We start from the raw sequence: 25699 nt of genomic DNA, 5'->3' as shown, positions 1-25699 counted from the left end.
TTAATCCTACTGAAATAAAAATAGATACTTTAATAGAAAAATACAAGATAAAAAATATCCTAAAAATAAAATGGTAGCATGAAATGTCATCTTTACACAAAAGAGATCCCCTTTCGAGTTGTTTCAGCTATACACTTTCATATTTACAATTCTGGATGCAGTCCTGTGCTCACTGAAGTTAATGGGGTTGTGCCATTGACTTCACTGGGAACAGGAGCAGGCTCTACGTGGACTATAAATAGCTCTCTAAAAAGTCATGGCAGTGGAGAGAAAAGAGCATAATAAAACGCATATAAGACTAAGGAATCAGTACTCTTAGGAGGCCTGATAGTCTTCTCTCTTTCTCATTAATTCACACTAGTGACTCCTCATCCTTCACTGGAGTTATTCTTAACTCTCAGCACCAAACAGGGAGAATCAGTACTTTTAATACTACACAAACAAGGAAAGAATGGTTTGTGTATGTTTCCACCGCCCAACTTTCTCAGTGGAGTTAATTACATCCCAGCGGAGTTGATTACATATAAGTGCCAGTTCCCTCCCAGAATTAAACTCCGTATGTCCAATCTTGTATCCCCTGTAATCGATGGAAACGATTCAGTGATGCAGGACCATACTCAAAATGAACCTCCTTTTTCCTTTTGACAGCAAACTAGCACATGTGCCTGTGAAACCGTATTTAATACCTACGGGTGAGATGCAATTAAAGGAGGTAAAAAAAAAAAAACAAACATGGAACAGACTGAGACATACCCCATCAACCAAACCCAGATCTGCTGCCCTTAATATATGCGTTAGAAACGCTGTCTTTACATATTAACTACATTCTATAACATCAAACTGCATCATTTTCTTTTTCATGAGATGAAAGGCCTTGCGGCACAATGCAATTAATAAATCATTCCTGAGTTTCTGAAAGAATATAAGACAAAATTACTGCTTAAAAGAGTGAGTTCTTCAAGAGCCGCCTCTTTTTACACTGATGTCTTTGGTTGTGTCCTTTTCCCTAATTCTTTTTTTTTTCCCCAGGAAGAATAGGATTCTTTTTCTTCTTCTTCTTTATGCAGCAGAAAAATGAGATCTAATGGAGTCTTCACGTAATTGCCGATGTTTCCCCATATTACAGTCCTCCTGTCGAGTTCGTCTCTCAATAGTTATTCTGTATTTCTTTCTGCATGAAAGGAGAGGAACAGAGTGAGAAATCCTTCTCCCGCTATAGGATAACAGGACTTCCCTTATAAAGAATGCCTGTAGGGGACAGCTGGGTGCCAGTTGAAAAATTAAACGTGGCAGAATGTGAAACCCTGGTCAAAGATTAAAGTAGTTTGCCTTGAAACATTTTACCCAGACTCAAGAATGCCTGTTAATTTCTACACAGCATTCTCAAAGCACCAAGACACAGACATTTGCTTCTTTGAAAATTTCTGATCTAAGTGATGAGGAGTTTTTGTGAAGTGTCATGTGAACTGTGTCACATCACTGCTTTGTATCGATCAAAGCCAAATTTCTTTTCAGTACGTGAGGGGCCACATTCTGCAGAGTTCAAACAGATCTGACTCTTTATTCAGTTTGTTTCTCACTAAAATTATAGATTAACTCACTAAACCTCCCATCTCTCTCCAAGAAAGCTACTATGTTTATAATGCTACAGGAGGTAGTATGATGAATTAAGAAAAGAGATGTAGAGGACAGATAAGAAATAAATACAATTGCTTATGTATCATACACAGTTTTTCCTGAGTGTTTTCCTCCAGGACCTTTTGAAGAATTTTGTTATGTTGCTTTATACATCAAACAAACCCTCTGCCTGCCTTTCAGCTTCCCCTTCAGTACCCAAATCTTCCCTGAAAATCATTAAGATTCATATTTATGTTTTATGTCTTTATGCTTCTACTCAGTTTCAGGACCAGTTTTTCAGAAAGGGATTAGACTGGTCCCACGTGCATACAGTACATGTGCAAATGTGTGACAAAATGCTTGTATGCTAGGGAAAGCTCTGCTCCACTTGAATGTTTAGCAGGAGTCAGAGCTAGATATATAGCAGTGGAAGAATTATTTTTGAAACACTAAGGTTTTAATTTGAGTAACATGGCTCAGTAGAAAGTGGGAACCTACAAGTTCTGAAAAGATTCCCTAGACATTTGTATCTGTATCAGCAGGCTCCAAAACAACCTGAAAAATGTATGCTCGTTACTTCATTTATGTATTTGCAAGTCAGGTTCTTCCACAGGTCAGAGCAGGCACAATAGTAGTTCATGTGCAAGGAGAGGTCCACATTTCAGAAATGTGGCTCTCTGAATTTAAATCCTTTCAAAGGTACAGATCAGAACAACTACATAGATGTTTTAATGGTTTGCATGCACACTCAAAACTGTGTTTGCATGTTCATTTGTGGTAACTGCAGTTCCAAATGAGATGTAATCAGAAGGTACATATACCATCAAAACCACAGAAGCTGCAGGTACAAATTACTTACAGGCACACAATTCCTAGACAGACTTTCTGAAAATCTGACCCATACATCCTGATATGCTACGCCTCATATATTTATTCTAACGGTGGAAATAGAAAGTGGTCCCTACTCCTGCTTTGTGGCCTTAGATGTCTCCAATGTGCAGATCTATCCAATCAAGTACCCCTGCCCTCCTTCAATCAGTGGAGAGAAACAGGTATTTCTAAGAGGCATTCTTCTGACCTAGTTTAGCCTTTACATGAGGATGACATGAGCTGCAACCAAAAAAGTTCTGCTGTCTTCCTCCTGACCATAAATACAAAGACTGCGTGTTCAGTTTAGCTGTGTACATCTACTTTTAAAGACACCTTTGCTCACATGGATTTCCTATCCAAATCTTTGTGTCAGATGAAGAGTTTAAGTCCTGTTTCCTACAATGATGCTTTGCATGGTTTTATACCAGCTGAGGATGTCTTTTGCCTCATTTCTTGTCCTCACCATATCAACTCCTTCCCAATGTCAGCAATGCAAAAGAACACGCCTAAAAAGTATCACTTCAGATTGCAAATGTAGAAGAGATGTGAGAACCTCCGATGACATACAATACAAAGATAGATTTGTATTTTCTTTTTCTTCTACAGACAGTTTTTAACCAGTCCCAGCTAATTTATCTTGTCTCAAACCTAGACAACATTATATAAGCATCAAACAAATGCACGAACACAATCACACTGCAGAACTTCAGTTGTGAGCACCTGATGAATAATCCTGTTTCTGGGACCTTCTGAACCCCTGGGAGTGTGTGCTGGTGAAGCAGGATTTGCTTGTAGCATGTTGTTAACTTTTTTATAAACAGAAATTTTTACTGGATAGAATTCTTTGATTCTTATATGCAGAGGTTAATTCTATTCCCCTGCTTTTCTCTTCATAGAGTAAGAGGACAAATTATAGTACATACAAGATGCTGAACATGTATAACTAATTCATTCTGTCAGTGTAGGAACAGCTCTCAAGACTTTAGATTTGCTGACTAGCAGTGTAAAAATTATTTTACTTAAATGGGAATAAAACACTGATCACCCTGGACTGATCTCAGCTTATTAAGTTAAATGCATAACTTTGAAATCCAAATGCTCTCTTATACGAAAACAGAAAGCTGTTTCTAGCTTCCAGTACAATTCCACTCCATACTCAAAAACTAAGCATGGTACCAGGCAAGTGATACAAATCTCTTGCACAGACACAGCCTGCACAATTGTGCTAGCAAGGAATACCAAACAAAGAATGCTTTCAAGGCCAGGGCGCTTTATCAAGGCAACCATGAATGACTGGAACTCACCAGACTTACTTCCATGAGTAAAGTTACTCTGAGATGAAAGTGGTTATTGGATGAGGCCCTGACTCAATTAAATTATTCAGATACAAACAAGGGACAATCAGAGTGTGCTCACTGTCTTTGGTGGGAATGTTACCACAGATGATTATGGCACCTCTGCTTCCCATTAAAGACATGCTGCCAGAGGCTGAGAGGTTTGGGTGACAAGTAAAGAGTTTACAGAACATTCAGTGCATTGGACTAACCTGAAAAAGTAGAAAGCCAGTAGCAGTCCTGCTCCAAGCAAGGCGCCCACAACTATTCCTGTCACTGCTGATTCTCCTAGACCACCTGCTTGAAAAGGGGAAAAATAAACAATCACGGTTCACATTGAGAGCTATATGCATACACAAATTGGAAAATACACACAACTAGGAAATGAGCGACCAACATCACATAATATCCAAAGCCTTTCTGAGCTCAGGACTCCATGGGAACCTTTTCCTTAGTTCCAGTTTCTGCTTGTTTAGTTTTTGTCCTTGTGTTCCTTGGAATTAAAGAAGTCTCCAAGACCAGTGTCAGCCTTTGCCACTGAGGCACTGGTACCTTCCTATTCTTATCTCCTTGCAATGCCCTGCACATTATAACATTGTTATATCTTGTACATGTATAACTACAAAGGTAGCACACTCGGAAACAAGGACATCTTCTCTGTGTAGGGCACACCCTGCCTTCTGGATTCACAGGTGTTGTTGCATTCAACTGACTTTACTTCTCAGACTGCTGAGCCCCTTGCAGTGCCTTCTCATAGCATTGAAGATCATCCTGCACTGGGAGAACACCGCTCCCACCAGCACTGGCGTCCCCAGCTGCTAATTATATTTATATGATTATTCTCTGTCTGGGGTTTCAGCTACATCCTTCTTGCTGGCTAGAAGAGATTTTACCTTTTAGCCTTGGAAAGTCCTAAATCCTCCAGGGCCCTTGGCTGTGCATCATGATTACTGTCATATTTAAGTAAGGGGAAGTGATTCAGACCACGTACTACCCGGGGCTGCCAGACCTTAACTTCCAAACAGTCAGCAGAGACACAGTCACAAAATCTCAGTCGAACAGCTGTGCTAAGCAATTTAATATGGCCCATTACGTTGCATCACCACATGGATTCCTCCTCTCCGACTGCCTAGGCAGAAGCATTAAGTTACTAAACTTACATGATTTACATGGTGTATTGTTTGTGTGCTCTGAAACTCGGCTTTCATCTACTCGCAGCCTGCCGTGATTCCAAGGATATTTCACATTGGATCGAATTTCAAAACGCCCTTGCTTTCCATAGTAGTCCCCAATCACCTACACAAAAAAGAAAAGAATGAAAAGATTTTCCTGTCAACTTAGGGAAGTGAAACAAACAGGAGAGTGGCATCACTCAGCCTCCTGTGGCAAGATGCTGAAATCACAGAGGACAGAGCTGAAAGGGTGTGTGGGAGGTTATGTAGTGCATGCCCTGCCCCAGGGCAGGATCAGCTGACCAAAAGCATTCCTGACAGATGTTTATCTAACCTGTTCTTAAAAGTCTCCAGAGATGGAGACTTGACAATTCCTGTAGGCAATTAATCTGGAATTCAGATATTCTTACCATCAGTGGTTTTCCCTAACATGTAACCTCTCTCTCTTGTTTTAACCATGTATCACTAATCCTCAAATTGCCAGTGAACATGGAGACTGTTCCTTCCTGCAACAACAGTTTATATATTCAAAAGCTCTTATCTGTTCTCCCCTTAGGTTTCTCTTCTACAGAAACCCCGATCACACAAGATTTTTAACCCTCTGAATGTTCCTCCTGCTCTTAGACTTTCTTCAACTGCTCCATAATGAGCTGAATGCTCAGGGCTGTCACCCAGCTAAGTGGAAGTACCTTTTCAAGTACCTTTCAAGCTGAGGCTCCTGAACACACACTTTAAGCTGGACTTCTCTGTTTTGCAAAGATCTGGAGGCACTTTGTCATTTTCACCTAAAACCTTCAGATCTTCAACACAGCCTGTCTTTTTCCACCTTGCATTTCTGCAGCTGTTGGTATTTACACAGAAAGAGGGTTTCATGCTTTTTATTCTGGTAGCATGGACTATTCTTTCCAAACAAGATACGTCAGAATTTCAGTTCTGTCCTCAACAGTAAATCCAAAAAATTCAGAATACCATGCGCTGATCTACAGCAAAGTTGCAGGACTAAATTGTGCTAACAGTAGTAGGTCACTAATCTGATAGTAATTAAAAAAAATTTTACATACAGTAATGAAGGCCAAATATTACAACACTGAAGTAATCAGAAGCAATAGGAAAAGCACATCAAAAGGCATATTTCCCTACCACAGATAAAATACATATATTAATATTCTACGTTTGGAATTCGAGCCACTGATAGCCTCTTTAAATCTTTCACTAAGTTTCATTTTGAAGGGAAAGAATTAAAATGTAACATTTCCCCTGGTTAGACACACAAAGGAAGATACCACAAAATAAAGGAGTTAATTTCTCTCCCAGTTTTGCAACTGGTAGATAAATCACTAGAAGAAAGACTTTTTAAATTTGGTCAAAAAATACAGACAAATTCAGTAAAATGAAAAAAAGTAAAGCGAAAAAAATCAGAGATCATTGCCAGGCAGAAGGCTATTCATTAAGAGATTGTTTAATTTATGAAACAGAGTGGAAGAGTTCTCTGCTAACAAAGGCTTACTAAATATGAAAGCAGGCAGAAGGCTGAAGAACACAGAGCTGTAAGCAGTGACTAAACTGATTCAGATCAGAAGTAGGATATAGGTTTTTGAATAGCAAGAACAGTTAAACTGTGGAACAAACATTGAGGGAGAAAGAACACAGTTCCTGTTCTTCAATGTCTCCAAACAAAAAAAAGAATGCCAGTTGCAGTATGAGATTTAGTCACATGTAAACGACAGAGCTCCACACAAGGGTGAGGAACCTGCCTGCCTGTAGCACACCAGAGGTCATACTAGGTAATCTGGTGTTTCTGTCTAGCTTTAAACGCTGTGAATGGATCTGAGAAAACAGCTCTGCCCAAACACCCATTCATCTGGCTCAGTTCAGCTGAAACCTTCACACGAGTAAAGCCCTTAGGCATCAAAGAAACAATGTTTGTACAGTGAGGCATAAGGGTAGAAATTAATGTAGCAGACAAGAAATAAGTAATCATGTGTAAAACATGTTAATTGCATATATAGTTGCATGTATCATAAAGCAAAAGAAAATTAAAATGAGAAAAACGTTAAAAGGAAAAATGTAACATCAAGTAAATAAAAGATTGTTTAAATTGCAAGTGAAAGAACAATGGAAAGAAGAGTATGAGAGGTGGATTAAATAGATAAACAGGATAAAAAGCTAATGGATTGAACAAACAAAAGAGCTACAAGTTGTTCAAAGCAAAGTTATCCCAACTAATTTGTACTCTTAGCTTCAATTAATGATGATTACTCCTATCCCTGGTAGTCACTGCAGTTTATTGCTGTAGTTTTTCAGTCAGTAAAACATACCAGAACACACTAAAAATCCTCATGCTTTTAAAAAGGCTTCTTGAGTTTGTCTCTGCCATAGCACCACAGTACCAACAAGGATATAACTTCATCAGATTTAAATCCACACATAGAAATGTCCAGCTTAGATCTACTACTGCTTTACGTTTGACCTTGATGAACGAGAGGAGGCCAGCAAAGCTTAGGTTGATGCTGACATTGTTATTAATGTATGTGCAGCTGGTGCTATTTCTCATAGACTCTTTTTCACAGCATGACTGCTACCACTCCTGCTGTGTACAGTGGAATAACCTATGTGGTGTATACAGAGCTGTCTGATTAAAATGTCTCTTAAACATTGAAAACTAGGCACTCAGGTTTTACTGCCTCATAAACAAGGCTAGGCAAGGTCTGCACTCCTGCCTGCGTTCAGCCACAGGGTGAGTTAAAATATCTGTACTCACTGTGTTTCTACATCAGGGTAACTTGTGCATTCCTGTTGCTGTAGGATCAACCTTGCTTCTTACCAATGAAAAAAAGGCCTTGCTCATTTCAAACAATTTCTCATATTTATAATTTATCAGTGCTTAGCTAGCTTGTGAGATTTCGCCCTTTAAATTTTAAAGACTAGCATCATGTGAAGATGTATTGTTAAAAAAAGGTGAGGAAGTTTTTTTTAAAACTTAGTTAACTATTTCAAGCTAATTACTTTACAGAAAGGATGTGGCCCCCAGGATGATAAGATTAAGCAATACCAGTTGAATGTTTTTATTAAATAAATAGATGTCCACCAAGTAAGTAGATGATACGGTGTTACTGGCTAATTTATCAGTGGTCAATTGCAATGGTGTGTGTTTCCTTACCTCCTGTGTGCCTGTCTCTGGGTCTGTCATTCCAATCACAGAGAAATCCCCGTATCTGTCTCCATTGGCATCAATGGACACTTGCCCTGCAATGCCTAAAGAATGGCATGTGAGGAATTAGAAAATTAATTAGTTAAAATACTGTGCCTTTCCAAGGAAAATAAGAAAACAGTGGACAGGTTTTTACAGACCGATATGACAGGAAATCTCATCAGTCTCCCAGCATTTTTGTTGGCATTCCAAAAGAAATTGTAATTTCATCTCAGTGCCTGCATTCCTGAATTCTTAACATTTCTCTTTTTTTAAATATCAAACGTGTAAGACTGGGGATTACGTGAGAAAAATCTAATCCAAAAGCCAGCATGCAAGACTAAAACACAAACACATTTCATGTGAATTATTTACAGAGAGTCTAACCCTGAAATATCTAACAATGCCTCAATAAGTAAAGTCCATCTCGTGCTGTAGAGGACACAAGGGCACAGCCCTACACCCTCCAGGCTGATGGGGCTGGTGCGCCCATGCAGCCAGTTCAGTGTTGCTTCTATATGAAGCATCCATGGGATACTGGAGGGTGCACAGACAAGAGGCACCTTGTGCATTACACACACATTAAATCCTGCATTCTCATTTACATAGAATTAACTGCATAACGGGGTGCTGTTCATTTTATATTTTTAGACTGCCAGTTCACTTTCTTTCTTTACAAGTTCTAGAAAACTTTAGGGAAAATGGAAATCATAGCCTTATAGAGACTTCAGAATATCCTGAGCCCAACCTCCTGCTCAGAGCAGGGTCACCCAGGAGGTTAGAATAAGAGGATGTGCCCAGTATTATCTGCTCTTCAAAACCTCCAAGAACAGAAAAGCACAATCTCTCCAAGTATCTCGTTCAGCTACCATGGCAAAAAAAATACATCCTTGTATTCATTCTAGATCTCTTCTTTCAAAGGACACACTTGTGTACAAAAAACATGGCTCCAGCTTCTTGTGGTGTAAGTCAAATAGGTTCTTAACACGCACCAAACAATACCAATTAACTATGGTGAAGACACCTTAAGACTTTGCTGATATGCTTTACCACCTCAGATATTCTCAAATATGACTCTCCACTGCCTGACACCAAATATAGCCATTTACACCAGTACAAGTCAAACAAGCATTGTTTTACATCCATGTTACAGCAAGTACATGACAAATCCAGGCACAAATCAGAAGAAAAATGTCACATACTCAGCCAGAGTATGATTTGCCCTTACATTCCTAATGATAGTAAACATGCAACAAATTAACACATCTTCATTTATCTCTGTCTCTGTTCCCGTTCAGCGACATCAGGAATGTTTAAACTTACTTTGATTTTCAAAATATGTAGTGGTTATCAAAACATTATTGTCAAGCTTCTGTTTCATTATAACAATACAATAATCAAACAATTGCCAGTTTGATTTCTGCAAGAAAACAGAATGGGTATAATGACCACCCCAGCTGTGAAAGCACTGGAAGAGGACACTATGAAGAGCTGTAACATCATTGTCTACATGGCAACTTGGATTCTGGATCTGACAGAAGCCATTAACTGGAATAGACATCTTCCTGGTCTAAGAAAGCCAAAAGTAAATTTTTGGAAGTAGATACTAAAATTTGCTGAAACTCAGAATTTCTACTGGATTTTTTTAGTGAGAAAGACTGATTTTTAACTTTTCCATCTGAATCAACACAAAGAGTTTGAAATGCTCTTTTCTGCAACGCTCTTCCTTAAGAAATGCACTTAGGAAATTTTGAAACAACCTTAATAAGAACTGGATAAGGTTGGAGGAATTTTATCCGAATTTTCTTTTTATTCTATTCTGTTACATACTTACATACAGAAGAAATTGCTACTTTTTCAGAGAAAATACCCATGAACAGGAAATATTCTCCACAAAACATGCCCTGCAGTTCTAACAACCAAAGCAATAAGAAATCCTTTGATTACTTCAGCCTTTTCCTTTCCTAAGCACATGATGTTGCCTGTGCAGTCATGGCTGTCAGACTGTGACACAGCAGGGAACACTACCCACATGCCACTGGGATTCTGATGCATCACTTAGCGCAGTCTGTAAAATGATGTGTCCAGGCAATTACATATCTAGATGTCAGCAGTTAATTTAACATCATTTATAAAACTGGAGTTCTCATCGTTCAGGCTTGCAAAAGCTGAAGTGAATTACAAAGCTTCAGGTCTGGTGGATGTATGCATGGACTGTACTCTGCAAGCCTGCACCTGATTCAGAGACAGGCTTATAGACAAATAAAGGATGTGATTTTCCTAAAAGGACTGGCTTGCAAGACATCAAGTTAAAGGCCTCTTTCAATGTCAGTTTTATCCTTGTAAACTATGTCTAGCAAAATGCATTTTCAGAATAGCTGTGAAAGGTTAGCCAGCAACAACAAACTGGTTTTCAAAGGTGGGGAAACAGAATATTTCTTCCTCCTGGTGGGTTTTACAAGAAAGGTGTGAGAACCAACCATGTAAACTGCACAGAGTACCTTGCACTATGAAAGACTTGCATGGGCACACCGGCTGGTGGCTTCCTGAGAAGCAGGAGTAGAGGAAACGCAGACAGTCTGTGCTAGGTCATCTGTTCAGATGCAGGATAACCAAACAGTGAGGCAAATCCTTACACACCAGACTGCCTCTGATAAAACAGGGTGTTTTGGGAAGCCATGAATGTGTAAGGAGGTAGTGGGACATCAAGTACCACATACAACCAGTGCAGGGCTCCTTGTGGGATAACTGCAACCAGCATAATTTAAAGCAATCCTGTGTTGCCTTATGCTATCCTGGGGACCTTCTTCCTTTGTGCTTAGGCCACAATTTGAGAACAAAAAAAGTTCTGAGCTGTCCATCTAGCCTTCCTCCACTATGTTGAAGGCACAGAACCTGGCCAGTGAGATTTTTCTTACACATTCAAAGTAATCATTTGCTTCTTATCTAGGGGAAATGTTCCTTTCCCTTAGGCATTTCCATAGGAAAACTTGCCAACCCTACACCAAAAGGCTAGAGTACTACAAGAGATGGATTGGAATATTAAAAAGATATGGATGGGAATATTATAAGAGATAACAGATTAATCCAATAATCCTCAGTTTCTTTATTATGATCACATTGCTTTGCATCAGCTGGCTGACATATACATGCCAGCTCCTGTGTGGAATTGCAACCTACAGGATTAGGTACAGAAAGCCATAGTACTGTTCAGCTGCTGCCTCTGAGATAACACGCATGGTTCCTCCAAGGAGTCTGGGCAAAATACTTCCAGGGCCCAAAGGAGCCCCATCAAGAAACAAAAAAAAAACCCTGGCACCTGCTTGCTTCTATCTGTTCCCAGGCTTTTAAGATAAAAAATCAAATGGAAAAAATGAGGCAATCTCAGAGCTAATATATGCACATGAGTAAAGCAAGCAGCTGTAATCTTTTCAAAAACAAAGGAGTCTGAGAAAATTATTGATATTTCTTTACAACATCAGTGATTGTCATTAAATTGTTGTGAATTTGAGCTGAATGAGACCACAAGAGATGGTGCAAAAAAGAGTCAGATTGGTGAGTTATGTGAGCCAGCCTTAAAGGTGAATATTGTTTCATATGCTTATTTTCTTCTCATTCGAGAGTGGAATAGACACAGGTCCTTGCTCTGCAGACAAAGATTGGAATTATTTTTACTCTGAAAGGTGTAATTCCATATTCAGTCTTACCTTCATATGTTCTATTTCGTGTTTGCTGAACAATTTTTTCCCCATCTTTCTTACTGAAACCAGACTTCAGGACTTCCTGTAAAGCCAGAGCATAAAGAAGAATAGCATCATGGAATCCCTCCACAAACATGTTCACCTAAAAAAAAAAACAAAAAAGAAAAAAAAAGCAATGGCAACTGACACATGAAAAGCTTTTGTTCCCTATGGATTTCATTAACTAGATGAGATCTCCAAATTAAACAAAATGACTAATTTGGAGGACTATTTTCTCAACTGCTGAAACACAAAGGAATGTGTCTCTAAAAAACCCAGGGGGAAAATGGCAATATTTGACCTGTTTTTAAAAACAGTTAACCACTATCTGCTATTCTGAACAATCAAATCACACTTCAATGTTGTGTCTGTATAGCTCTGCAGATAGGGAAGAAATATGCAGACCACAGTTCCCATGCCCAGACACAAATTCCACAGCTGATCATGCGAGATTCTGTAAGGTGCAGAGCACTCTCATCCCACAGCAACAAGTACGCCCAACTCCCCGTGTGCAGAGGACTTATAACCTCTCAGAATTAGGAAGTATGATCTGTCATGATTTTTTTTTTATTTTGGAGGCCATAACCGGTGGATTTGCTTGTTTAATGATTACCGCTTCCATTTCTGGCCCTTGCTCAGCTGAGCACTACTCCACTAGCAAATGAGCAACGGAGGAAACTACTTACTCTCTACAGTAATGCACTCCCTGGAACTGCCAAGAGAACAGTTTCCTGTCCTTTACAGTTTTTTTCAGTAAGTGACATGAAATGAATGAAATGTTACTTTCTAATCCTAATATAAAAGAAGACTGCTGCCAACCAGCTCTGCCTCCCATGAGTCTACATCGGTAACCTACAGCCTTTGGTCTACACCACTGTCAGCAACAAGACTGCTGCAGAAACATTACAGGTTTGTTCATTTGAGCCTAGTGCGCTTCAGTGATGAAGCAGTAATTATTTTAAGAATTAAGTTCAGATAGAGACCCACCAGCAAAGGCATATAGACATGGCTTGAGCAGCACAGGTATTCCTTCTGTAAGAGCAACTCGTGTCTCAGTAGTGCCGTGCACCCTGGCTTGATGCACAATAATTCAGAATGAATTTTCAGGTGCAAGGAAGATGCTCACTCACATTACAATGGCAAAGCTCCTGACATCCTAGCAAAGGTGTAATCAATGATTATACAATATTATGGGGTCTCTTACTGCTATTTCCAGTGAACAACCCACTTCTACACTATTACAAATATTCTCCTGGATAGAAACAACATTTCGCTTATCCTACTCTTCAGTGTATCTGAACAATTTAAAATATTGGTAATAAAAGTACTACTTTTTTAGCTGGACATTAGAAATGTTAAAAGATAAAAATATGTAGCCAGTTAAATAAATAACTGTCCCCAGGATAAAAGGTATTACAAAGTTGATTGGAAGGCAAACTAATCAAGCCCCCGGCAATGCAATTACATGCAAACAAACTTTCCTTCACTCTAAAACCAGCTGACAACAGTGAGGAGAATTTCAGAACTATTTACTAGTATTAAAAAGGTTTACAGTGCTCTGGTATTTAAAATTGGAGTTGTAGATGACTCCTACATGTTTCATTACGAAAGTGCACTACCAGTTCAGGGCAAGAGCACACAGTACTACAGAAGGCACAGAACAATTCAGCTCAATCTGATAGCCAAAAAGTAAAAGGCAGCTGTAGTTATTCTGACCTAAGGAGAAAGCATGAAAGAGGAGGTGAAAGTCAGGCTTTTTGTGGAATAACAAGAGTTGATGGATGGTGCATGGTAGGAATACGCTTTGCCAGCAGGGGCGTGGGGGGCAGGGGAGCAATTTTTCAGAACTGAAAAAAAGAAAAAACCCTAAACCAAGAAACCACATAGCTTGACAACTACTCTCTGTGCAGCGTTACGAGTCCAACTGGCCTGTGAATGATCAAACATGGGCTTTCTTGATGTGACACTCATTTTCTCTTGAGAGAAATAAGTCTCTCTAGTTGCTTTACCTTCCTGCTGGCTGATTTACAGCTCGTGGCTGGCATCTGTTTCAACGAAAGCTATTTGTCACTTCCTTTGTCCATGACAAAGACCTCTGAGTATAACACAACCTTCAAAATTCATTCTGTCAGCTAAATTGCTCAATCTGAAACGTACCCACACCACCATCCTGAAAGCCCTCCTGTAGACAATGCAGATTTACCAGATAAACCCGGTCAAAACCCACTTGGCAGTCTGGGAGGTTACCATCATGGTCCCTTGCCTTGACTCTTGGCTGAAAACTCTAACATTACATACAAAAGGTCACATTACAAAATCATCAAAAGATCATCTGTGCAACCTCTCAGTTCCTCACAAACAATACTCAGCATTTTATCTTACATTGTCAAGGAAGGTGAAACCACTGGTAATACTGGCCATCTCAAATCATCTTCCAAAAGAGTGATATTTATTTTTTGTATTGTTTGTAGGCAAGACTGCACCTACACTCCCCAGCCAAACCACATGTTGGGCAAACTGGCTACTTTTCACATTGTTCCAGGAACGTGTTCATGCACCAGTGCTTGAAAGGGGATACAGAATCCCATGAAGGCCATGAAGTTTTCCTGCGTATCACCTACTCAATCATTTAGAAATAGCCATGATACTACACAGAGAATGAGTTGTGTGATGCATTGGACTGCTCTAACTGAGAAAGAAGATAACATCAAGAAGAAAAAATTTTTCACAGAAAGGGTCACTGGAACAGGCTGCCCAGGGAGGTGGTTGAGTCACCTTCCCTGGAGGTGTTTAAGGCACGGGTGGACAAGGTGCTAAGGGGCATGGTTTAGTGTTTGATAGGAATGGTTGGACTCGATGATCTGGTGGGTCTCTTCCAACCTGGTTATGCTATGATTCTATGATCAGAGATAGCAAATATACCATGAGGTCCATTTTGGAACCCTGTTTCCTGTGACTGTCTACAACAGATCCTCTGAGTAAAAAGAGGATTTGTGGAATAAATTTGATGCATCTGATACCACTCCTGGCTTATCAGAACAGTGTCCCAGGTCATATAGTTCCAAGAATTCCCTTCTGCACAACATTAACTCTGCTAATGATACCTCTGTACCTCGCGGGTATGAAGGATTTTCCTTCTTATTTTTTTAAATTACTTTAACATAGCTTCTGTTCTACATTTGGTCCCACCAGAAATAATAAAACAGACTGATGCCAAATTTTCCACACCAATTTTCTTTTGAGGCTGCATTTATTTGATTTTTATAATACCCAACAGTAAAAATAAATAATACTTATTAAAAATATCTTCCCTTTGCTGCAGGAAAAGGGCTAAAAAGGCATAGAAATAGTTTACGTTCCACAAATGTTTTAAATAGGGATAAGAGTAAATGTGAAGATGTCTTTCCAAGTTGCTTCAAGGTCTACATTGCAATTTAAAAAGTGTGATTCAACATTAGACAGATTATAAAAGCTACACAAGATCCACTATTCTTGAAGGTAATTAGCATTTCTTTTAGTCGAGCTCTAATAAAAACCAGAAAATTTTAATTACAGTATTTTACGTTTTGGTTTATGCTCGTTTTTTTTTTTTAAATTACATCTGAAAGCTAAACTCCAAATACTGTGATCACAATTTGCCAGGTCTACTGAAATGTGGATGTTCCTGACCCATACCGCACAGCAGAGCCACCCCTCAATGCGTGTCAGCCATAACGCGAGTGGCAGCAGAGAAGCTGCCAGGTTTGCTGAACACCTTTGGAGGTTGCAATACAAATACGTGGAAACCAGACTGCTGAAATATCTTCCAAATTACTTTCACACCCCATTCAAGGTACCATACACTAAAAAGCAGGTAAGCTGTCTGCACAGCTACATGAAGTAAGCATAGACTTGCTCTTTGTGTTTTCCTACCTTACTATTCTAACTATCTTCCATGAGAAAAAAAAACCTCATGGAAATCACATGAATAAACTGAATGTAATTCACAGTTATAGTTCCCCAAGCAACTGCAGTGCGACCACACTATTCATACATACCAAGGTGTTAACAGCATACACAGCAACGCAAAAGACGGGATGGCTACTGCTGTGTATGACCCATAATTTTCCATATCCTGCCCATGACTGTTAAGGAAGCTTATCCTCTTCCATCTGGAACTGCCCAGCTCTGAATTACCACAACTAGAGAAATTCATGCCACTTCAGTGCTAGGAGAGGAAGATCATCATCACTTTCTCTCAAAAAAAAAAGCAAATAGCTGACATTCCCCAAACACAGTCAGTGCTTCTACTTCCCAGTACTTTTGCAGTGATTTTTGCAATGTCAAACTATAGTCACAGCCAATAACAGTGAAGACCCTGGGGCACAGTATAGGATGTACTTCAAACCATTCTCAAGTCAAGCTGGTTCACCTGCTTCATGACTATAGGCTTCTCCAGCACAACAGCACATCTTACAGTTTAGGTAGAGGTTTCCCTACTCACTCTGTTTCTAGTATCACAACACAATAGTCTTTTTTAAAGCAGTTATAAACTAATGGTCAGCTCTTCCTTTTTAATCCTTCTTCACCAAGCCAATTATAATTACAATTACAATCTTGTGAGCTTTTCCAGGAAAAACTGCCATAGCTAATGCTTTTACATGCATTTCCTGACATGTATCTTTGGTTGTTGTGTCTCTATTGACTCACTATTCAGCGATACACTCTTCACTTAATTCTGGAGCAAGGGGGTTTCTCTTGGATGCTATCTACTGATGTTACACAGTCCCATTCAGGACATACTGCTAATGCCATTATTCCATAAAGTACTCCTTTATGTTCCTGGGATGACAGCCTGCTTTGGGTGCCTATAGACAGAATCATAGAATAACCAGGTTGGAAGAGACCCACCGGATCATCCAGTCCAACCATTCCTATCAAACACTAAACCATGCCCCCTAGCACCTCGTCCACCCGTGCCTTAAACACCTCCAGGGAAGGTGAATCAACCACCTCCCTGGGCAGCCTGTTCCAGTGCCTAATGACCCTTTCTGTGAAGAATTTTTTCCTAATGTCCAGCCTAAACCTCCCCTGGCGGAGCTTGAGGCCATTCCCTCTTGTCCTGTCCCCTGTCACTTGGGAGAAGAGGCCAGCACCCTCCCCTCTACAACCTCCTTTCAGGTAGTTGTAGAGAGCAATGAGGTCTCCCCTCAGCGTCCCCTTCTCAAGGCTAAACAACCCCAGCTCTCTTAGCTGCTCCTCATAAGGCCTGTTCTCCAGCCCCCTCACCAGCTTGGTTGCTCTTCTCTGGACTCGCTCCAGAGCCTCAACATCCTTCTTGTGGTGAGGGGCCCAGAACTGAACACAGGATTCGAGGAGCGGTCTCACCAGTGCCGAGTACAGAGGGAGAATAACCTCCCTCTGTACTAACCTGCTGGTCACGCCGTTTCTGATACAAGCCAAGATGCCATTGGCCTTCTTGGTCACCTGGGCCACTGCTGGCTCATATTCAGTCGGCTGCCAACCAACACCCCCAGGTCCCTCTCCTCCAGGCAGCTTTCTAGACAGACTTCTCCTAGTCTGTAGCTGCACAGGGTTGTTGTGCCCCAAGTGCAGGACCCGGCATTTGGCCTTGCTAACCTCATGCCATTGGACTCTGCCCAGCGGTCCAGCCTGTTCAGATCCCTTTGCAGAGCCTCCCTACCCTCCAGCAGATCCACACTTCCACCCAGCTTAGTGTCATCTGCAACCTTACTTAGGGCACATTCAGTCCCCTCATCCAGGTCATTGATAAAGACATTGAACAGGGCTGGACCCAGCACTGAGCCCTGGGGAACCCCACTTGTCACTGGCCTCCAGCTGGATTTCACACCATTTCCCACCACTCTCTGGGCCCGGCCAGCCAACCAGTTTTCTACCCAGGAGAGTGTGCGCCTGTCCAGGCCACAGGTGACAGTTTCCTGAGCAGAATGCTGTGAGAAACTGTGTCAAAGGCTTTGCTGAAGTCCAGGAAGACACATCCAGAGCCTTTCCCTCATCCAGCAGCCGAGTCACTTTGTCATAGAAGGCGATCAGGTTAGTTTGGCAAGACCTGCCTTTTGTGAACCCGTGTTGACTGGGCCTGATCACCCGGTTCTCTTGCATGTGCTAGAGATCACACCACTGTGAAACCAGTCCAGCCCTGCTGTAAAACAGTTAAGTCAAAGCTGTATGTTTAGATGCCCAATACTAAAAATACAGCCTGTTTGCTTGGGCAACCAAAGTGATTCCCTAACAGAACTGGATCTTAGTGGTTCAAAGAAACAGGAAGGGAATAAGAAAAATAATAGAAATATGTCTTCTCTACTGAAGGGCATTTCCTCAATATTTAATTCACAACTGAAAAAGAACATATGGTGTTATGCCAAATTCTGGACAGTGCAGCTGTAGCCAAGGACAGCCTCTCACTGTATTCACCGATATAAACTCTTTACAAATACATAAATATATAAGCTGGCACCTGCTCAAGAACACAAGGCCAGAGCTCAGGACTTGGTTTGCCAAACGACAGATATCTGTGCCAAACCTGACTTGTTATTCGGGGATGGAACCCACATCTCTCCCTAAAAAAAAAAGAGGATGAGCATTCCCCAGTGTAAGAAGATGTCACATAAAAATAAAACGCCATGCATATTTAAAAGATTTAATCCAACCCTTGCACCAATTTAATCCTTCAAAGGAAGACAGTACGTGCGTGGAAACCTGCACAAAACACTTCTATGACTTCTATTATGTGAATTCGGCAAACCAGGGCTTATACTCTGCCTTAAAAATACAGCTTAAAAATTCAGCACTGCAGTTTAACAGAACATCACTCCCCTTTAACTTCAAGGAGCCTTTTTCCAACAAGGCTGCCTGCTTGTGTGCATCTCCTGGCTGGTATTTAACGGCACAGCAGTAATGCAGAGTGCAGAGAAGATGAAGTTCTGTGCCTCTGCCTCAGCTCTCTGCACACCAGGCAGTGTGGCCCCAGCATGGGGACACTGTAGCTAAAGCACAGGTTGAGAGAAGGCGTAGGCAGGAAAAACAGGACGGTGATTCTGCCTGGGTAGCAAGCAGCAGTCACAGTCCATCAGCTGCCCACCTCCATCACAGAGGAGCCTGCAAGCACCATCTGAGAGACAACATACATAGAAAGATCACTGCTTTTACTGCAGTTCATTTGATTTGGACACAAAGATGCTGTGCTGCAGCTAAGCCCTTTCCCTTCTGGTGAGATAACGACTTTGCCTGCCTGCACTGTTCAGCCATGCATCTGACCAGCTGGTACACAAGCTCATGTGCACCCATTGCAACCACTGCTCCACCTGGACAAGAGGATGCTTACACCAACAGGTCTGAAATACCACCAGTGACAAACTCCCACTCGCTTTAAAGACAGCTGTGGACCAGAAGATAGCCCTTTGTTCCACAAAAAAGTTTGCTGAAATGAAATTAACAAGAAAATAGAAGTAAATTAACAATGAATTAAAGCTGCCAATTTAAGGAAGTTAAGGGATTTTGTCAGCAGAGGTTATTTTCTTGCTAGGAAAAGAAAACTAACTGCCAGCTCCCTTGCTCTCCTATCTTCTTCATGCTCTCTTCCTTGTTCTTCTTAAAACCTAATTCATGAAAAACTGGTAGATTTACTCACAGTCGCGCAGCTAGGGCAGCCACAAATTGCTCTTTTGTCTCAATGGTGAATTAACGCAGAAACCTATTCAGTCCCAGGCTGCAAGGCAGCTGCACTGTGAAACACACACTAAAAGTTGATAGGCACTGCAACAACAGAGATGCAAGGACGTGAAGGAACACGAACATTTCCACCTCGCTGCCTGCAAGAACCGCTCATTCTTTACTGTTTGCAACACTCTCCTATCTAGAGAACAGCTTTAAACCCCTAGTGCTTGCTGCCAACAAGCCAGGAAGAAAACTTTCAAGATGCAGCCCAAACCTGCTCCTTGCATTAAACATAGACATAAGAATCGCCACCTCAGCAGATTTAGAGCCTTACCCAGTGAGCTCACACCAAGTTCTTTACTGTTGTTGATTTGCATAAACTTTGGACCAAACCCATATCCTGACACCACTAGGACTCAGTTCCCCCCGCAACCTCCAATAAAGTAGCCGAAACAGGATGGGAATGAGCTTGCAAACTGCCCTGCTCTAGGAACTAGGAGCCACTCATGGACCAGATTTTCCCCCTGCAAACCTGTGTGTAATTTATTCCTGGTTCTATCCAATGCACCCACTGAGGCCTTCTGCAAGCCATTTCACCCCTGTGTGGTTTTGATTCCTGTATTACCTCTTAAAACTGGTCTCAAAGCAGTGCAATCAACGTAGCTAAGGAGCAGCAATGTTTTGTACCAGAAGCAAACTACCTACATAATAATAAACCAGAGGAATTTTTCCTTTATTTATACTTCAGTCACATACTATTCACCTATGTAATTTAGCTCTAAAGGGCTCCTGGCCACCTACCAAGGAAGAGGACAGAATCAAGTGAACATATTAAATGTGTTCCTGCAGTTAAGGTGAAATCCATCTCTCCATGTTCATAGTACACCTCTAATTCCAGATAAACAACCAATGGAAAGGATCTTTAGCACACAGCATTATATTATCATTCCTTGAATACTGATAGGATCTTAACTGTAAAAGCTATAGCTATCATTTAAAAACTAACTATTCTACTTTTTTAGGATTTCCTGTCTTCTAACAAACTATGTGGTCATTCATGCAATGAGTTACAAAACTCTTTTCAGAAATCATATTTCTAGTCACAGTGGTGAAGCATAAGAGATATTAAAGAAGTTACTCTTTCCAGCTCTATGTACGCAGAAATTAAAACATGCTTGTTTTAAATAGATTTTTCTAAGGACTCCATTGCTAGTCTGATGATAACCTGTTATACAGTTGTAATGAATGTCTACATTTTAAGTTAGCATTATGCAACCGTTGGGACATTTTAATTGCAGATAAACACCTAGTAACCAAAAAAACCCACCAGTCCTTTCATTAGATATTAAGTTTTAAATGTCAATGAGCAAGTGTGTTTTTCAAGCAGGAACATATTTCAGCTTTCAGGATGAGAGAGTCACTCATCTGAAAAAATCAGTTCCATTTGCTAAAATAAGCAAACTGGTTTAAATAAATGCAGAGTTAGGACAAACATGAAGGACATTTTTTGTTAAATGTTTATCCTTGTACAATGTGCAATTGGTTTAGGTTCTGTATTCTTACACTAACAACTAAAATGACAAAAATATTTATTTTTCTATACCAAAAACTCCAAAGATCACATGAGTTCTCATGCAAAACTCAAGAGAAAAATCACTGTTTAGAAAACTCAAATGTTCGAACTAAATGTAGCTGTGCTACACTAGCTGGCGAAAAACAGTATAAGGATGGGTGGTGAAATCTTTGACAGGGTAAAAAAACATCTGATAAAAGGAGCATCTGATTTCTGCTTTACAGAGGTTAGCAAGGGCTACCCAGCAGAGCGTTTGCTTTAAATACAGTTTTAAGGGCTGGGTAAACACAGATGACTTAGGCACAGCCAAAAGTGGTGCTTAGCTCAAAAGTATGCTCGGAGCTGGGATTAGTCATCTAAGCTCCTTATTCAGTACCAGGCAAAATTAGGCACACAAAACCAGGATTCATAAGCAACAGCACCCCACCTTGCTCTTGCCAGAATAGGAGGTGGAGAAGAGGGAAGGATGTGACCCTATTACTCCCACACAAGCAGATAACCAGCTCCCCTGCATGGAGATGCAGTCAAATCTTTACAAAAACCCCACAGGGTTTTCAGGGTTTTCAGTCCTTTCAAATCCCCTGCCACTTTCATTTAAAAGCCCCAAGGCTACTGCTGCCGTGCTCGCATGAGAGCAGTTCAGGATCAAATCCCTGTTTGCAGGGAATCTGAGCTCCACCCTCCCCCTGCCCTGCCTGCAGGGCATCCTGGGGTGTGAGTGCCTCAGAGCTGAAGCCAGGTGCTGGGAGAGAGAGATGACCTGCCAGCACCTGGGGTACCCCTGGGCTGGCAGTAAATCCTTTGCCAGAAAATCCCACCCGAGGCTCAAGTTGCCATGACAAATGATCCCTTCATTAATTGCCAGGGTAAGTGGGCATACAAACTTGTAAACTTTAACGGTATTAAACTAATGCAGACCTTCAGGCTGCTACTAATCACGCTTCCATTCCAAAGAATTAAAAAATTTATGACTTGTTTTCGTTATTTTCTTTCGGATAGCAGGTATCTGATGGAAGGTGTTCAGTTGGCTGACTAAACGTCCCTTAACTGGCATACCTGCAAGGATCCCACTAGCACAAGGAGAGGTACAGCAGCTATATCTCAGAAGATTTTTATGTGCACCTGTCAGCAGGCAGCAGAGTTCCAGCCACACACCTGGAATGTGTCCTTTTACCCTCCGGCAGCAGCACAATAGTTAACATCTCAAAATTTGAGGATTTACAACCACCGCAAAAGGCTAAAACCCCATTCTTCTAGCTACTTGGTTCCTTACTGACTGCCTGATCCCCAAGATCCTGTTTGATTTTGCTTTCTAAGGTATTTTGTAGTCTGCAGTCTGGCAGGCTAACTGGATGCATTGTACAAACGTGTGTCCCATCAAATGTAAATGTCCTCCTGCTACTGAATGTTGCCTTGGTTCCCAGCCAACCACTGAAGGACACCCAGTGCTCCTCACCTACCCTCCTCCCATTGTCCCACGCTCCTTTCTCATGCCCCTCTTATTCATTTGCTCTGGGGCATAGACAGTCCTTGTCTTTTCAATCTCCCGTGATATATTAGTTCTTCTTGGAATGGACTAAACCTTTTTATTTTTGTCTCAGGCTTCTTTTCCTAATGAAAAAAGTACTACTAAAGAGAGCAGGAAAGTTGGGAGTATCCTCCTGCGGGCTCCTATGGCTCCTTGTGTGCACAAGAACACCACTACCTTTATTCACACAGCCCATCCTCACAGGCTGACTACATTAACCCCTCTGCGACTGCTAAATATCCACTGGGAAAAAAATAAAAAAAAATCAGAGCTGGCAGAGCAGTATACTCTCCTCACAGTCCAGGCAGAGCACTCAAAAGCCCTGCTGCCTGCCTTTGCTCTGCCAATATTCATAGACCTGGGTGACTTGGCTTGCAGACAGGAATGCCATGCCCTCCTGCTAAAAGTTGTCCCTCCGGAGAGTGGGTCTTTCTCAGGGCCCCTCTCAGGCTGCTGAACCCCCAAGCACGCATCCATAGGAAATGAATGTGCCAGGGTAGGAAGATATCAGAGACTTGTGGTGTTACTGTTTTCCACCCAAACTGTTCTTTGAGGAAGATTTGCCACCCAAAACCACCATAAAGTTAGACCTTGCCCTGCTGCCATTCAGCATAGTTTTCACCCTATCAATACCTCAAATAAGCACCAGAAAACTCCCCGACCCATCTCAGTGCAGAATCTGCCTCTGTAGAGGCAACATCTCTTCTGCCCTGGAGCTCTCAAGCAAGGAATATGCAATTCTGGACTTGAAGACTGCCCTTTCATTATGTTTCTAAAGAACACAGAACGTGTCTCCTTTCCTTTAACACCAGCCACCCTCCTGATCAAGCTCTCCAGTTAAACTGTTTAGCTTACCTGAACTTCAAACACTGAATTCCTAACCTGGTCAGTACATCTGCTCCTCCCAACACTGAGATCAGAGCAGCCTGTTGGCCAGCCAGCCAGCACACAGCTCCCATGAAGAAACACCTTCCAGACGTCCATCTAGGACCCTGCTGCCAGCTGCAATAGCATCCTGACACAGGACAGGCTCACCCACACCTCCTGCTTCATCCCCTGTGGAGTTCAGGGGTTTTTTTCAGTTGAAAAGGAAACTTTCAACCGAGTGTTATTTTCACAAGCTACTTGGTGAATGCCACTCAAAGAAGGTAAGGGCTGCTAGAAAGTCAACTAGTTAGCAAAGGTCTTTCATCTATCAAGTGTCACTGCGCAAAATAAGATACAGTCTTTCCTTGCCCTCATTCAAACATCTCAGAGCCAAACCTGAGGACCATTTAGTACTAGTATCAAAAATCCTGGAATTTACATTTAAAAAAAAAATCTCAGTAGGACAAATTAGCTGTTGAATCATTAGAAAAGTAAATAGCATGGAGAGACATTAAAAACAAAAACAGGTTGTGAACTTCTCTGGGAGACATATTTTTCACAATTTATTAGTGGAAAACAAGGTGTATTTCTAGCAAGTACTTCAAAGGGGGAGAGGTTTGCCCATAAATGTCCAAGTGTCAGTTTAGTAAAGTGGAATGTGAATATCTGTAAAACCCAAGTGAAAACATGGGGCTATGGAAAATATACAAGATACACATGGAGATCCACTCTAAACTTTTACATTCCCAAAGAGTTCAGATGTTAGTATAAAACTGTAGGTATATCTGAAAATACTATCTCCTCCATGGTTTAAGACGGCTCAAAAATATGCTTAGACAGGCTAAAAAAACTAAACAGAAATCCACCAGAAGAGAGAAAATGTCTTTCTTTTCCTGTCTTCTATGACATCTTTTAATGGCAAATAACATTCTATTATGCTGTAGTTTTGCTTAAGACCCCAGTCTTTCAATCACTGAGAAAGCATTAACTTGAGAAAAAAAAAAAGTGTCTGCTGTATTCACCCAGTTTAGCAGTCCAGAATTCAACACTGCTCTTATGGAAATTGAAGAAACCATCATTAATTCCAAGGGGTGAAGGGCTGGTCATGAAAATCCTAAATATGTTTTACTAATAGAATTCATCTTGTTAATAAGCTGGCATATGAACCCATTTTTTTAATGGCTGCTGAAAGCAGCTTGTGGTTTGCTTTTATTCTTTCGAACACAATTAGCAAAGCACTCCAGCAGCTGAATAGACCTATTCATTTGAACAAATTATCGCCTGGCAGGAATTTAAAAAAAAAAAAAAAAAAAATCTCCCTAAAACTGTCTCCCTGTCTCTCCTGGTGTAGTCAGAAGAGACACAAAAGCCTGCCTGTCATTAATCTTGTCTGCCTATGCCTGGAAAAAAGGCAAGTGGGACATACATTGCTGAATACATTACATTTCCTGCACCACAGTGACATAACTGAACTGCTTGCTTCTCCCAGCTCTTATCTTAGCTGGTGTACAATCCTAATTAAAAGGCTGACGTAAGGAATACACACAGGGAAGAGTCTGGCACGGATGTTATGGATGAGATGATAAACTTTATGAGCACAGCTACCTCCCATGCAGCTTTTGTAGTTAACCGTTGGAGCTCTTATGCAGACCCTTTCTCATTTCAGAGGGCTGAAAACGTTAAACAGACTTGCCCTTTCTAATAGTTAGTTGCATCTTGCTTATTTAATTAATCTACATAGCTCATTCTTTCACTGAGATAACTCTACAAGACATGGGCTCCAGTTCCCTTCTCCTGCTGCTCATTTTTGGCGTGAAAAGGGCTGTGGATAGGGTAAAACCCACACATCCACCTTGTGAACAATGCTGTCATGTAGTTAACACAGCAGAAATATTTGTTTAATTAGTTATGTTTTCAGCTTCTAAATGAGAAGAAAAAACAAGCCATGGGTGGTCTGTAACCTCAGAAGAGCAAATATCCCGGGCTGTAAAATCATCCCAGCTCAGAATACTGGGTTGGACATAAAAAAGTTATTTATTGAATCCTAGGCCTGAGTTAGAAACAGAAGGTGCATTAAGAGCTTCCAAACTGCAGCCTACCACCAATTCATTAAGTGTTCGGCATTATTTAA

The sequence above is a fragment of the Phaenicophaeus curvirostris genome, chromosome Z (assembly GCF_032191515.1).
Source record: "Phaenicophaeus curvirostris isolate KB17595 chromosome Z, BPBGC_Pcur_1.0, whole genome shotgun sequence".
NCBI classification, from domain to species: Eukaryota; Metazoa; Chordata; class Aves; order Cuculiformes; family Cuculidae; genus Phaenicophaeus; species Phaenicophaeus curvirostris.
This window is presented reverse-complemented; position numbering follows the sequence as displayed.